The sequence below is a fragment of the Gorilla gorilla genome, chromosome 12, assembly GCF_029281585.2.
Source record: "Gorilla gorilla gorilla isolate KB3781 chromosome 12, NHGRI_mGorGor1-v2.1_pri, whole genome shotgun sequence".
Lineage (NCBI taxonomy): Eukaryota > Metazoa > Chordata > Mammalia > Primates > Hominidae > Gorilla > Gorilla gorilla.
Window position 1 is genome coordinate 121826756 of NC_073236.2, and position 17023 is coordinate 121843778.

Here is a 17023-nt window from a genome sequence, read left to right on the forward strand (position 1 = left end):
TTCTAAAAGAACATATAAGCTAAATGACACGAGGGAAAGAGCATGTGCCATTGAGGCTCAGTGACGGAAGCAATCACATCACATAGCAGTGATCAGGAGAGGTTTCCTGTAGAATTGGAGATGGCATCTCTGTTTCTGTTCCCTTGTCTATAAAATGAAGATAATTGTAGTTCCTATTGTGTAGCATGTTTATAGTCATCAAATGAGTTATTCCATGTCAAAAACTAAAGATAGCTCCTAGCACATGGTAACTACTCAATAACTGTTAGCTACTTTTTGCTGCTAGCTGAGAATGAACTTGAAGGATAGGTAGTATTGTATAAATGGAAATGAAGGGTGGGGAAAGTACAATGTATAATCAAAGAAAAGGTAATATCTATCTTTCCTCAGCGCTTATCTCATAACCAGGGAGAAAGAAATCAGAGACTGGAAAGCAGGAAAGTCAAGGGTGTGCCCAGTAAACAAAGCATTCTGTTGGGAGTGAAACAAAAGCTTCACATGGGAGAGTGGGAAATGAGACATTAAAGCAGTGTGGGGAGGGCCTTGAATGCTAGTCTGAGAATTTGCACAAATACTTGGTTCCTGCCCAAGCTTCTATTATAAGTAATAACCCAGTCATCCACATTGTCTTAATCTGGCAAGTCCTGCAGATGGACCCAATTCTGAGTGTGGCATCACCTCTCAGCCATTAGATGGAACACAGTCTTTAGAGCATCAAAATGGCAAGCTTTCAGCAGAGCAAGGCAAAGTTATTGATTAGTATTTTCTTTGTACCTTTTTTGTGTCTACTTGGGCTGAACAAATATTAGTTGAATGTGTCTGAGGACACTTACTTCAGGATCACTCAGCAAAATAAAGACCAGGCCAACTATGCAATTCAGGTGCTAGGGAAATGCTGAAAGTACACGCATTAGCCAAAAGTAGAGATACATAGCACTTAAAACCAAACACAAAACTCCTTTTCAGAGAAACTTTCCTTTGCTGGAGAAAAATAGTAAACAGAAGACAAAGCAGCATGTCAGAGCATTAAAGAAGCGATGAGTGACCAGGGGCCAGGAGGGTAAGTTGAGTGTCGGTGCTGTCAGGGAAGACCTGGGAGTAGAGGGTGTCAGAAAAATCAGGAAGGACACAGGAGTCAAAGGCTTCATAGAGATAGAATATAGACAGGTGGAGAAAGACCAGGGAGGTAATAAATCTTAACAACCTAGTCCATTCATTTATTTATTAATGAATATCTATTGAGCACCTGCTATGTGCCAGGCACTGTCTTGGGCTTTATAACAGGAAACATAGTGAAGTCCCTGTCTTCATGAGGCTTATGTGTAAGTAGGTGAGACGGAAAATAAATGAAAAGGAAAATATATAATATAATGTCAAACTATAGGTACTATGAATGAAAATAAAGTTGGCTTAGGGGAATAGAGGCATACTATTGATTGAGTGGTCGAGGGGCATATATTAGTCTGCTAGGACTGCCATCACAAAACACCACAGACTGAGTGGTTTAAGCAACAGAAATTTATTTTCTCACAGTTTTTAAGAGGCTGGAAGTCCAACATCAGAGGTTTATTCTAAGGCCTCTCCTCGGCTTACAGATTGCCAGCTTGTCATGGTGTCCTCATGTGGCCTTTTCTCAATGTGCTTGCATCCCTGGCATCTCTGTGTGTCAAATTTCTCCTTCTTCTAAAGGCAACAGTCAGATCATATTAGGGCCCACACTAATAAACTCATTTTTTAAGTTTTATTTTGTTTTTAATTGACACATAATTATACATATTGTTGCTGTACGGTGTGATGTTTTGACACACATATATATAGCAGCTTCATTTTAACTTCATCACCTCTTTAAAGACCCTATATCCAAATACAGTCACATTCCAAAATGCTGGGGGTTAGAGCTTCAACATGTGAAGTGGGAGGGCCCAGTTCAATTCATAACAGGGGCGTCTTTCTGATGAAAGGGCATTTGAAGAGACTCAGATGCTGTGATGGATTAAGCCATGAAGCTATCTGGGGCAAGAGAGAACAGCTTGTACAAAGCATGCTCATCATATTTTCAAAACAGCAAATGAGGTGGGTACGGCTGGAAAATGTGAACAGAAAGAATAGCAGGACATGACAATGAAGAGGTAGCCGGGGGCAGGTCATGTGGCTCTGGGCAGCTGCATTCAGAATTTTGGAATTTGGGGAGAGAAAGATTCAGAAGGTTTTGAGGTCAGTGACATATTCTTCTTTGCATTCTAAAAGAGTGCTTCTGGCTTCTGAGTGGGAATAAGACTGTAAGAAGCAGGAGTGTAAGCATGAAGATCAGGTAGGAGGCTATTGTGGTTGTCCTGGAAAAAGAATGGTGGCTTGAACCAGGGATTACAGGGAGGTAGTAGTATTTACAGCCTATCGAATTTCCCAGTCTCTAGAGTGGGGGCTACGGTCAGCTCTGCCACAAGAGAGAGTTAGAGGCAATATCACTATCTTTCCTTTCCAGGAGAAAAAGACAAGTCAGGGGCTAACTGTAGACTTATCACAAATTTCAACCACAGACATCTTTCAAAAGACTGGAATCTTAAATGAACTACTCCACTCCATTATCTAAAGGCCCATTGCTGTGGAATGAATATTTTTGTCCTCACAAAATTCATATGTTGAAACTCTAATCTCCAATGTGATGGAGTTTGGAGGTGGGACTTTTGGAAGGTAATTAGGTGATAAGGGTAAAGCCCTTGTGACTGGGATTATCAGCCTCATAAGAAAAGACAGGAGAGAGATGGTCATTCCTCCTCTCTGCCATATGAAGATACAGCAAGAAGGCAGCCTTCTATAAACCAGGAAGAGGGTCCTCACCAGACACTGAATCTGCCAGCACCTTGACCTTGGACTTTCAACCTCTGGAAGAATCAAAAATAAATGCTGCTTGTTTAAACCACCCAGCCTATGCTATTTTTGTTATAGCAGCCCAAACAAACTAAGACACCCATTAACTTATGTAGTTAATGGTGAATCAGACAAGCAAATGCCAGCCTTCCCACTAATCTATGGAAATTTTTGAGATTAAAAAGCATAGCTAAATAAAAATTTCCACAGTCAACTCTTAATTAGCCCCACTAATGAAGCAGAAAGATTGTGGATAATCCAAATACCTCATGTTTGTTACTGTTGTGTTAAATAGACTTCCCCATCCATTCAATGGATTCTCTCTCTTAACCTCTTTTGTTTATGTCAATATGTTAAAATTGTCACTCAGCTAGGTGCAGTGGCTGGAATCCCAGCACCTTGGGAGGCCGAGGCAGTTGGATCACTTGAGGTCAGGAGTTGAAGACCCACCTGGCCAACATGGTGAAACCCCGTCTCTACTAAAAATACAAAAATCAGCTGGGCGTGGTGGCAGGCACCTGTAATCCAAGCTACTCAGGAGGCTGAGGCAGGAGAATTGCTTAAACCCAGGAGGCAGAGGTTGCAGTGAACCAAGACAGCACCTCTGCACTCCAGCCTGGGCAACAGAGTGAGACTCCATCTCAAAACAAAACAAAACAAAAAATTGTCACTCAAGTACAGGGAACAGAAAATATCTCTTGCCAGTATAATTTAACCTGAATGATTCTCCTGACACAATCTCAACAGAGTCCTTTAGACACAATAATTAATGTAATTTGCAGTTGGGTAGAACTTTCTAATTTTCAAAACAGTTTAACAACTATTTATCCTATCTACTGCTCAGAACTTCTGAGCAATTCCTAATTCCCTGTCCCCTTATTTCCATTAATGGAATTCCTATTTGGAGTATAATTCTTGAACTTTCTGGAGAAAGATTTATCTCTTGGTAAGTGCCATGTTCCTTGCCTGGGTGAAGTTAGTATTTATTAACAAACAGTACCCATTTGTGGCCTTGTTCTCACTCCTGCTCTTCAGGTTCTGAAAAACTAATTCATTGCCAGTTCATTCAGCAAGCATCTGCTTTTCAGTCTCTCCCTCTGATGGGGTGTCCCAAAGTCTTGAATGAGAATGGATAGGGAAGGCAAACTAGAGGAAGCATGCTACCAGCCACAGGCTGGATTTTCCCTAGTAATGGAGCTGATATTCACACTCCGAATATCCAGGTTTTGTCTCCTTGTTGATTGGTATCCAGTGCCAAAGACAATAACCTTGAAACTTGGGATTGCTACTCAGACAATGTGAAAAAAAGATCAATAAAATCCAATCAAAAATAATTTTAATATCCAAAAAATATTTGGTCCTGACAAGCAAGAAGAAGATAAATGAAAATAATTAGAATTTGGTCATTCTAGAAGATCTTTTGAATTAGCCTACAAGATGTTTAAGTGTCTTGGCCAACAAGTAAAAAGTCCAACCTGGGTGGGGAATGAAGATTTATTTGAGTTCAGAATTAAGTAGAATATACTCTATTCTAAAGAATAGAGCCTGCATGACCAACCCCCTAAGTTACGGAGGTTTTGCTACAGATATAATTAGAGCTCAGGACTAGATTCTGTTGCCAAGAAAAATCCAGTCAGTTTGGGGCCAAAATTCTTTGTTGTACAAACTTAAATGGCTGGAAAAGGTATCTCGCAATTGGCTTAGGGTGACATAATTGTTTAATTAGTGGGTACACATCTTTTAGCCAAGATAACTTAGAACTAAGTATGTAAATATATAAGAAAATCATTCTTTCTGAACATTGGAAAATGCAAATTCCTGGGTGCCTCCTCCAACACTAGAGTCAGAATCTCGTATGGTGAGTCTGGGAATCTAGTTCTTACAAGCTGCCTGGGTGGCTCTTAAGCATATTTTAGTTTGAAAACTACTAGTGCATATAGTTAGAATAATTTTAAAAAATTATTGCATAGCACTATAAAAGCATAAACATCATGTATCCAGGATTAAATGAGGGTTTTTCAAATTCAGAATGGCTTTCTTTCCAGCCATGGTGAAGTTGCAGGCATTTTATAAACGTCTCTCGCAGCTATCCTTCAGCCTTCAGGAAACCTCTGGTCCTGCCTCCTGTCTTCCTTTCTGGACACATTGATGTTGTTTGGTATCTATTTCCATATTAGGCTTTGTTTCTGTCCTTATATTTGTGACAAGATGAAATTCCTAACTGGCTCTGTTCACAGCTTCTCCCTCTACTTTCTTCTCCACCGTGAATTTCAGTCCTTCCTTGGCTCCACTCTCTGCAGCCCAATAGTGGATCCCCTCAGACCCCTATATCTAGCCCAGATTCCCAGAAGAACACTTGCTCCTTCACTCCAATGAGAGAGCATTTGCAAGGAATGGTCTTAGTGTAGCCACTATACTCTACCCTCTAGAAAATGGCCTGATCCCATAGCAAGGCATGAATACACTTTGAGGCTTCATTAATTACTCACAGTGTAATCTATGAACCAGCAGAATCAGCATCACTGGAGCTTGTTGGAATGAAGAAACAGAGGCTCTATCCCAGAACTATGAAAACAGAATCTGCATCTTCAAGAGATCTCCAGCTGACCTATACGCACATTGAAGCTTGCAAAACACAGTTTTGAGACACTTTTTTTTGAAGTGTTAAGGCATCCAAAGGGTCTTTGAAGGAAATAATGTATATAGCGGTCCATTTCCAAAACAAAGTGCTTTGAATCTGTTTAGGTCAGCAAACTACAGAAAAAAATAGGATATCCTAGGTCCCTGCTTGAATAGCTGATGCCTCCTTGTTGGCCCTCCCACCCCCGTAGTTGCCCTCACCCAAACCAAAGAAGTTTAGTCGAAGATGAAAGTTTACTAACCTGCAAAATAGCTCATTTTGTCTGTTCTTATCAGCCTGCCCAGCTACTTAGGTCATAAGTCAAATACTTAAAGAGCCCTTAAGCTAACTAGAATTGCAATGTATTGTGGGCTGCAACAAAATGACAAAGGACAACCCTAAAGAAAACACCTAAAGCCCCTACCCAACAACTGATAGGCAACGTCCAAGAAAACTGTGACCCCATAGTACTCAGCCTATGAGGAACTGGGGCGGAAACTGGGCACTAGGGGATAAATTGCATGTTGTAACCATGCTAGCTGTGCCTGCCCACCAAACACCCCACCTTGTAAGACTGTCATTAAAAAGTCTTGCTTCTACTGTTCTCCACATCTCTGAATCCATTCTTTTGGTTTGGATGGGCAAGTTTGTTTCTCACAACCTGGTGGCCCATACAGGGATCTCTGCACCTGTGTGGAGTAAGACTCTGGCTGAGAGAGGAGACACATCCCACTGATTTAGGTGGCCCGCACTGTCCCGGTGTCCCTGCATCCCATAGAAGCCATAGACAAACCCAAGACTGTTATTCAGGAGGCAGCAAAAGTGACACACAGAGAAAAGCAGGCACTGTGGCAATCAGGCAACCTCATGCATGAGCCAAGTTAGGAACAGTGGACTATAAGTCCTGCCTTGGTGGTTAGGCATTTTTGGAGGTCAAGTGTGTGACTGAAATGCATCTTAAGATACAAAGTGAGTGCAGAGTCCTAACCCATGGTTCCGTTCTGCGCGAGGGAAATGGCCAGAGATGGATGAAGTGATTCTGAGGGTGTGCAAGAAACCTCCAGTAGTGGGGGCTGAGTACACAGGGAAAAGCTCAGACACACAGACTAACCAAAAGTGGGAAACAAGAATTCTAGGCCTACGGAACAAAGGAAAGAGGGAACTGAAGAGACACCCTCTGACATTCCCCTAGATATTCCATTGGGAAGAATGCCACAGGTTTGGAGGGATAACCCTAGTAGTAGGGACAAGGAAAAGGAAAAAATAATAAAGTATTACTGTTTTATCTGGCCCAAAGAGCCCATTTATCAGCCTTTGGTCTTTTGGCCTACATTTGGCTCAGATGAAGATTGGGTGTGCCAAGCTTTGATTATGTAAATGATAAAATCCCATCCTCATGAGAGGAGATGGGTTATGATTTTTGTTGGATTAGTGAATTAATCCCCATGTTCCCCCTTAAAGAGGAAGAAGAAGAACATAGCAGAGAACCCTCACCCCATGAAAAGCCCTAGGATCCCCTAACATGCTCCTCCCAAACATACATCTCAGAAAGTAGAGGACAGGGAGATCAGGGGGCAACAGGAAGGCCAGAGGAAGAGAAATCTGGGGGTCATGAAGGAGCTAAACCCAATGCTCCCTTAAATCGTTATCCAAACTTAAGGAAAAAATTAAAACAATGTAAGAAGGACATTGAGAATTTCCCTATTCCTTCTAAACAGCAGATGTCTAACATGTACCTCTTAGAGAAGTCCCCATGGGACAGGGAGGAGCTGGATTTGTAAGTGTGCCTTTAACAATTACTGAGGTTAGGAATTTCAAAAAGGAAGTAAGGCCACTCTTGCAAGATCCCCCACAGTTTAGCAAAGCAGCTAGATCAATTTTTAGGACCCACTTTTTATACGTGGGCTGAAATGATGTCAATCATAAGTATTCTGCTTACTGGGGAAGATTGGGGAATGATTAGAAGGGCAGCCATGACCATTTGAGAAAGACAGCATCCTCCTGTGCAAGGAGTCCTGCCAGATGATCAGAAAATCCCAAATGTGAATCCTGGATGCAATAATAATAACCCCAGGGACTGGGTCCAAATGCAAGACCTTAGGGAGCTAATAATTAAAGGGATTAAGAAGTCCACTCCTAGGACACAGAATGTATCAAAAGCATTCAAGATCCAACAAGAAAAAGAGGAAACTCCCTCTGTGTTTCTGCAGAGGCTCAGGGATCAAATGAGAAAATATTCAGGATTAAATCCAGAGGACCCAGTATGGCAAGGCCTTTTAAAGGTTAATTTTGTGACTAAAAGCTGGCCTTATATTACTAAGAAACTGCAAAAGATTAATGGATTTAATGAAAAACCGATTGAGGAATTACTGAGGGAAGCTCAGAAGGTTTTTGTAAAAAGCGAGGAAGAGAGACAGAAACAAAAGTCAAAGATCATGGTTTCCACTGTAGAAGAAGTAGACAGAGATTAAATAAGGACCCCTCTTGGAGGAGACAAGGGACTGCTAGGTCTCAGCAGAGACAGGAGGAAAATGCAGGGAAAATATCCTAACACTGTAAGTGGATGTTACAAATGTGAGAAGCCAGGACGTTTTAAGAGGGAATGTCCAGAGTGGAAAAAGGAAGAGGTGATCCCCCTTATGACTTTTGATGAAGAACAGGGAGGTCAGCGGTTCTTTCTGAGTAGGTCCCACCAGGAACCCTTGATAAACCTGAGGGTGGGACCCAAAGGGGAAGAAATGACCTCTTTGGTCAACACTGGAGTGGCTCGCTCCTCCCTAATATACTAACCAAGGGGCATAGAACTCTCCAAGGAAAAGTTAACAGTATCAGGAGTAAAGGGGGAGGGAGTTCAGGTTCTGATATTCAAGATAAATGTTAATTAGGTCGGGATCAAAACGAATTAAGGGGTCATTCTTACATTTTCCCAAAGTAGGAACTAACCTCCTGGGTGGAGACCAGATTATTAGATTAGGTTTAGGATTAGGAGTAGAGGAGGGACAAATAAAAGTAATGATGGGCCTCCTAACAGAGGAGGAAGAAAGTAAAAATGATCCCCTCGTGTGGGTTAAGGAAGGCAACAGGGGAGGAGTAAAAATCACACCCTTCACTATAGAAGCTGTAGGGAACTAGCTTGCAGATGAAGCTGCTAAGCAAGCCTCCCTGGAGGAAGAAGTTAGACTGTTTAGCCTAATCCCAGATATCCCTAAAGTGGTATTAAGACCCCAATTTTCGGCCAGGTGTGGTGGCTCACGCCTATAATCCCAGCACTCTGGGAGGCCGAGGCGGGCGGATCACGATGTCAGGAGATGGAGACCATCCTGGCTAATATGGTGAAACCCCGTCTCTACTAAAAATACAAAAAAGAAAAAAAAAAAAATAGCCGGGCGTGGTGGCTGGCGCCTATAGTCCCAGCTACTCGGGAGGCTGAGGAAGGAGAATGGCAGGAACCTGGGAGGTGGAGCTTGCAGAGAGCCGAGATCATGCCACCGCACTCCAGCCTGGGCGACAGAGCGAGACTCCGTCTCAAAAAAAAAAAAAAAAAAAAGACCCCAATTTTCTAAACAGGAGGAGGAAACACTGGGCAAGATAGGGGCCACTCAAACTGAGGATGGCAGGTGGGTGCTCCCTGATGGGAGAGAGAGAAATGATAAGCAAACCCATAATGAGATAACTGATGTCCGTACTGCATAAGGGAAGTCATTGGGGTTCCCAGGCCCTGTGTGATGCAATACTCAAGAATTATGAGTAGAGAGGGATTTACACCATTGCTAAGCAAGTGTGTGGGGGTTGTGTGACCTGCCAGAGAATAAACAAAAAGGTAGTTAGAAAGCAAGCTACCAGATGAAGACTTCCTGGGTTAAGGCCATTTCAAAGAATTCAAGTAAATTTTACAAAAATGCCCAAAATAGGGAGACTAAAGTATCTACTGGTAATGGTAGACCACTTCTCCGGCTGAGTGGAGGCCTCCCCCAGCAATTGCCACTGCCAGGAATGTGGTCAAAATAGTCTTAGAACAAATTATACACAGATTTGGCCTGATAGAAAATATTGATTCGGACAATGGGAGCCACTTTATCTCAAGGGTGCTATGGAAGGTTTACACATTAGATGGGATTACCACACCCCTTGGCATCCTCCTTCCTCTGGAAAAGTAGAAAGAATGAATCAAACTCTCCAAAAGCGTATTACTAAACTAATCTTAAAAACTAAAGTGCCTTGGAGCAAATGTCTCCCAATAGCACTCCTTAGGATTAGGATAGCCCCAAGGAAAGACTTGGGATTGTCCCCTTACAAGTTATTATATGGACTCCCATATTTAGGTAGGACTACTGACCTTCCTACTATGGAAGCAAAAGACCAGTTTTTAAGAGATGATATACTGTCCATATTCTCCACCCTGTCATCCCTTAGGTTAAAAGGACTTCTAATTCAAACCCTGCCTCTTGAGTTCACAGGTCACCACTTGCTGCCTGGCAACTCAGTGCTAATTAAGACTTGGAAAGAAGACAAGCTCAGCCCAAGGTGGGAAGGTCCCTATCTAGTGCTCCTGACCACTGAGACAGCCGTACAAACAGCTGAATGGGGGTGGACATCTTACACTAGGGTCAAGAGACTGGTAAAAGGACCCATGGAAGGAAGGGAAAAGCGTGAAAGGGAAGTGCATAGATCACCTAAGGAACTCTTAAAGCTAACTCTAAGGAAAACCTAGAAGGAAGCTATAAGCAGGCTCTGTCATTGGGGGTGGATGTGGTTAGAATTAATCCTACTACCAGGGATGAGAGGGTGCACAATTATTGGATGAAGCCTGGTGAAAGAAGAATATCCAATCAAACTAACAGTCAACATACCTAGAACCTCCATCCCCCAAACCATAAAGTTCGATGCCTGCCAAGCCTTAGGGACTTAGGGAACCAAAGGCAGCTCTCCCAAGCAAACAAATATCTATGTCCTGAAACAGCTTGCTACTGGGGAAAGCCCTCTGCCAGCTGGAATGAGGTCTGGTGGACCACCCAGTTTCGAGGCTGGGTGAGACATTCTGCCAAAAATAAACCCTTAAAGAATAAAATACATTTATATAAGGGCCCCACACTGCTCAACTGTAAAACTTTATAATGCAATCCTATATTAATTACCATAAACAACCTAGCTACTCTAGACCAGGAACCTTGGAGGTATAGATTAGGAACAGATATCTCAGGAAGCGATCCTGTCACGCAGTTAGCTTTCAGGCTAGTCACCAACTCCACCCCGAGCCCACCCAGGAACCTCGAATCCACTAGAGCCACCTATAACTCCCAGTCCTCCTACTTCCTTTAACCCACCAGACAATAACCTTAAGAGAATAAAAATAATTAAGGTAACTGACTTGAGGCAGACTTCAGAAATTGAGACTGGATATGGGGATATAGATGCCTGGGTTAAATGGGTCAAATTTTCAATACTAGCTCTTAATTAAAGCAACTGCTACGCATGCTCTGCTGGACAGCCTCAGGCACAGGTGGTTCCACTTCCCCTAGGATGGGATACCAATCCCGAGGGAATGTGTTGCATGTTGGCTCTATACCAGAACAGGGATGCATGGGGAAATAAGATTTGCCAAAGTCTATCATTGCTCTTTCCTGCCTTGCAGAGATAAAACCCAAGAGCAATCCCCTCGTTCTCCATAGGAAATATAAACCACTCCTCTTGCCACTCTAGGCAGGAGGCAGAGTTCAATAAACCAATTGGAGAACTCTCTACTTGTACCCACATCCCAAATGTTACTGGTGAGTCAAACAAAGGCAACTACTCAGCTCTTTATATACCCTGGGCTGATGTCTGGTGGTATTATGGAAAAAGGAATCTCTGTGACCTATTACTGTCCAATTGGACTGGGACTTGTACCTTACTTCAATTGGCCATTCCATTCACCCTGGCATTCCATGAAATCCCCCAAAATCCACATGGCCACCAAAGTCAGAGAGATCTAACAAATTCTTTTAATCCCAGCATTTATATTGACTCAGTAGAAGCCCCTAGTGGGGTACCTAATGAATTTAAGGCCCCAAACAAAATAGCTGCTGGGTTTGGATCAGCACTCTTCTGGTGGTCAACTATTAACAAAAATTTGGATTGGATTAATTACATCTATTATAATCAACAAAGATTCATCAACTATACTGGAAATGTTTTCAAAGGAGTGGCTAGCCAGTTAGATGCCACCAGCTGAATGGCCTAAGGTAACAATTTGCGCTAGACATGATCTTAGCAGAGAAAGGGGGAGTATATGTCACGCCGGACGGAAAGTGTTGCACTTTCATTCCTAACAATACTGCTCCGGATGGAGCCATCACAAAGATGTTATAAAGGTTAACAACTTTAGCCAATGAATTAGCGGAAAATACCAGAATAACCCATTTACTAATTGGCTAAAGAGTTGGTTCAGGAAATGGAAAGGAATGGTAGCCTCCATTCTAATGTCCCTTATAATAGTGGCTGGAGTCCTAATAGCTGTAGGGTGTTGCATTATCCCCTGTGTTGGAGGGTTAACCCAAAAATTAATCGAAATAGCCATCGACAAACAAATGCCCACAACATATCAACTATTATTAGAAACCAAATCAGATCTACTGTCTTATAATGAAGAGAGTCAACAGCTCTTAAAACAATTTAAGGACCAAAGGACACAAAAATAAATGTGGAAATGGGACCAATAGGAGAAAAAAGAAAAAGAGGAGGGAATTGAAGGAAATAATGCATCAATGTGCATTGTAATCACCTGTAACTCTTGTTACAAATGCAAATTCCCAGAATCCCACCTTAGAGATTTCTGACTCAATAGACTTGAAATTTACACTTTATAACCACTAACAGCCAGTGATCCTTGTGGGACAGAAACACATACCAGGGAACAAGGAACAAGGAAGGAAGCCAAAGGTCACAGCCTGCCTCTTTGGTTCAAATGGGAATCAAGCCCGAGAGTCTAACATTGTGCCATGTGCTCTGAGGATGAGATGGTTCATCCAAGTCTTTGTCTAAGGAATATGGAACCCTCCACGAAGCATATGAATTGTTTATACAATTTCAAAATGAAGTTTTATTATTTTAAACCCAGTAACTCTTTAAAGAATCTTTATTTTGCATCAGTGTACATGTATCTATATTTGGTTTTGCATAAACTTGTCCAGAAATGCATTTATATAATTGAAGTTTAAGTCCAAAAATGCTAAAAAGCTGGCAACTATTTAGTTTTTCTCACGTTGTTTTCCTAGCTAGAAGGTATACACCAGCATATTAAGCCTTATGTGCCATGAGAAACTGACTTGTCTCTTTAACAGTACTCTGATTGGGGATTGAATTGCTACTTCTAAATGAATTGCAGGACATTAAAAATGTATAGTTTCAATTATATTGAGATAATTACTCAGATGAATTAAACCAAATATCAGAATTATGTAAAGATTAGGAATAAACTTCTATTTGTTCTTAAATTGTTTGGGAAGAATAAGGCAAACAAGCCTGGCCTGCTTGCTTCTGAAACAACTAGTGTGACTATGCTCAGCCCGTGTATTAACAGGCAAAGATATCATTGAAGAATGTTAGCTCTTTTTACCTTAAGGGATGCATTTAGACAATGCCCCTGTACAAAATAATTATGTTTAGCATAAAGCATGTGGAAAGTGCTTCTGAGTAGATAGGCAAATTATTATTATTTTTTTAATGCTAGGGTTCTTCTCATCCATCCAACTTATTTTTTAAGAGTATAAATGATTTATTATTATTATACTTTAATTTCTAGGTTACTTATGCACAACGTGCAGGTTTGATACATAGGTATACATGCGTCATGTTGGTTTGCTGCATCAATCAACTCGTCATTTACATTAGGTATTTCTCCTAATGCTATCCCTCCCTGAGACCCGCTCACCCCCCAACAGGTCCCGGTGTGTGATGTTCCCTGCCCTGTGTCCAAGTGTTCACATTGTTCAATTCCCGCTTATGAGTGAGAACATGTGGTGTGTGGTTTTCTGTCCTTGTGATAGTCTGCTGAAAATATGGTTTCCAGCTTCATCCATGTCACTACAAAGGACATGAACTCATCCTTTTTTATGGCTGCATAGTATTCCATGGTGTATATGTGCCACATTTTTTTAATACAGTCTATCATTGATGGACATTTGGGTTGGTTCCATGTCTTTGCTATTGTGAATAGTGCCATAATAAACATGTGTGCATGTGTCTTTATAGCAGCATGATTTATAATCCTTTGGGTATATACCCAGTAATAAGATTGCTGGGTCAAATGGTATTTCTAGTTCTATATTCTTGAGGAATTGCCACATTGTCTTCCACAATGGTTGAACTAATTTACACTCCCACCAGCAGTGTAAAAGCATTCCTATTTCTCCACATCCTCTCCAGCATCTGTTGTTTCCTGACTTTTTAATGATCACCATTCTAAGTGGTGTGAGGTGGCATCTCATTGTGGTTCTGATTTGCATTTCTCTGATGACCAGTGATGATGAGCATTTTCTCATGTGTCTGTAGGCTGCATAAATGTCTTCTTTTGAGAAGTGTCTGTTCATAGCCTTTGCCCACTTGTTGATGGGGTTTTTTTTTCTTGTAAATTTGTTTGAGTTCTTTGTAGATTCTGGATATTAGCCCTTTGTCAGATGGGTAGATTGCAAAAATTTTTTTCCCGTTCTGTAGGTTGCCTGTTCACTCTGATGGTAGTTTCTTTTACCCTGCAGAAGCTCCTTAGTTTAATTAGATCCCATTTGTCTATTTCGGCTTTTGTTGCCATTGCTTTTGGTGTTTTAGACATGAAGTCCTTGCCCATGCCTATGTCCTGAATGATATTGCCTAGGTTTTCTTCTAGGGTTTTTATGGTTTTAGGTCTAACATTTAAGCCTTTAATCCATCTTGAATTAATTTTTGTATAAGGTGTAAGGAAGGAATCCAGTTTCAGCTTTCTACATATGGCTAGCCAGTTTTCCCAGCACCATTTATTAAATAGGGAATCCTTTCCCCATTTCTTGTTTTTGTCAGGTTTGTCAAAGATCAGATGGTCATAGACATGTGGTGTTATTTCTGATGTCTCTGTTCTGTTCCATTGGTCTATATATCTGTTTTGGTACCAGTATCATGCTGTTTTTGTTACTGTAACCTTGTAATATAGTTTGAAGTCAGGTAGTGTGATGTCTCCAGCTTTGTTTTTTTTTTTTTTTTTTTTTTTTTTTGCTTAGGATTGTCTTGGTAATTTGGGCTCTTTCTTGGTTCCATATGAACTTTAAAGTAGTTTTTTCCAATTCTGTGAAGAAAGTCATTGGTAGCTTGATGGGGATGGCATTGAATCTATAAATTACCTTGGGCAGTATGGCCATTTTCATGATATTGATTCTTCCTATCCATGAGCATGGACTGTTCTTCCATTTGTTTGTATCCTCTTTTATTTCGTTGAGCAGTGGTTTGTAGTTCTCCTTGAAGAGGTCCTTCACATCCCTTGTAAGTTGGATTTCTAGGTATTTTATTCTCTTTGTAGCAATTGTGAATGGGACTTCACTCATGATTTGGCTGTTTGTCTGTTATTGGTGTATAGGAATGCTTGTGATTTTTGCACATTGACTTTGTATCCTGAGACTTTGATGAAGTTGCTTATCAGCTTAAGGAGATTTTGGGCTGAGACAATGGGATTTTCTAAATATACAATCATGTCATCCGCAAACAGGGACAATTTGACTTCCTCTTTTCATAATTGAATACCCTTTATTTCTTTCTCTTGCCTGATTGCCCTGGCCAGAATTTCCAACACTATGTTGAATAGGAGTGATGAGAGAGGGCACCCTTGTCTCATGCTGGTTTTCAAAGGGAAAGCTTTCAGTTTGGCAAATTATTTTTTAATGCATGTATGGAGATATAATTTACATATCATTAACATTCACCTTTTTTAAAGGTACAATTCAATAATTTTTGGAGAAATTATTCCATTATACAACCATCACTAAAATCCAGTTTTTGAACATTTTTATATCTCCATAAAATCGTTTGTACACATCTATAGTTAATCCCTATTTTCACCCCCATCTCTGGATACTACTAATCTAAAGCAAGCTATTATTAAATACCTTTATTGAGAAAATGATACTCTTCTTTCAGGTTCTGTTGGCTCAGTCATTTTGGGAAGGAATGTTAGAAAAATACTGCAGGAGAGCATTCCATCTACAAATATATCAGGATGCTTCCACCTTGTACCTAAACATGTTGAGAATAACAAATATTTGGCAATCTAAGTTTAATGGTTATATTTAAACCTAAAACAGAATCCATGGGCTGGGAGTCAATATTGGCAGGAATTGCAATGCCTGAAAAGACATTTACTAGTAATTAAACCCAGATGGACTGTGAGCAGTTTGATAAATTTACCTGGAAGAAACCTGGGCTCTGGTGATGTTTGTAACCTGTTTCAAGGACCTCTGAAAAACACTGAGAAGAATAGAAGGCTTTTTGGAATAGGAAAAGTATATTTTTGTAATAACTTTATATGCCTCTATTCACTGCTTATGCCATTGGTTTACTGAGATGCTTGGGTTTTTTTTCCAAAATCTATTCGCTTAATAAATATTTGAGTGCTTGCCATGTGATAGGCACCGGGGTAGAATAAATAAAAGAATAAAACACCTTTCCTACCTTCATGGAGCTTATAGTCTAATATTCTGTGACTTGAAGAGCTCATGCAAATCAGAAAGAGAACCGCACACTCGAAATTAAAGCAAAATTGTACGATGTGCAGTTGACTGGTGGTTAAATGATCTATATTTCATTGACCTACTAGCTGCTTTCATGTTATGGGCTGAGACTTTTAGAGACCTTGGGATAGGAAAAATGTATTTTGCATGTGTGACAGATGTGGATTTTTAGGAATCCAGAGGGTGGACTTAGAAAACAGAATAAAGGCCTTCTCAAATATGTCCATCCTAACCTGTGATATGTTACCTTACATGGCAAAAGGGAATTTGCAACTGTAATTAAGATGATAAACCTTGAGGATAGGGAGATTATCTGGGTGAGCCCAGCTAGTCACATTGAGTCCTTAAAAGCAGAGAACCGTTCCCAGCTGTGGACAGACATAAGATAATAGAGGAAGGGTCAGAGAGATGCAAGGTAAGAATGCAGCAGGCAGCTGCAGGCTTTGAAGATGGAGAAAAGGGTCACAAGCCAAGGAATGTGGGCAGCCAGGAAAGCTAGAAACATGAAAAACAGACTATCCCACAGCACCAACAGAAAGGGCACACAATGCTGCTAACTCCTTGATTTAACCCAATTAAACCAATTTTGAGCTTACAAGCTATAAGACTCTAAGCTAATACATCTTGTTTAAGCACTAAGTTGGTGGCAATTTTTTATAGCAGCCATAGAAAACTAATACATTATATTAGGTGACTTAAAAACATCTCCAAAACCATTTCCCTTACCTGTAAAATTAGGATAATAGTACTGATAGAATTGCCGTGAGGATTTGATGTGGTGACTGAAGTGTTAGGCACTGTGACTGGT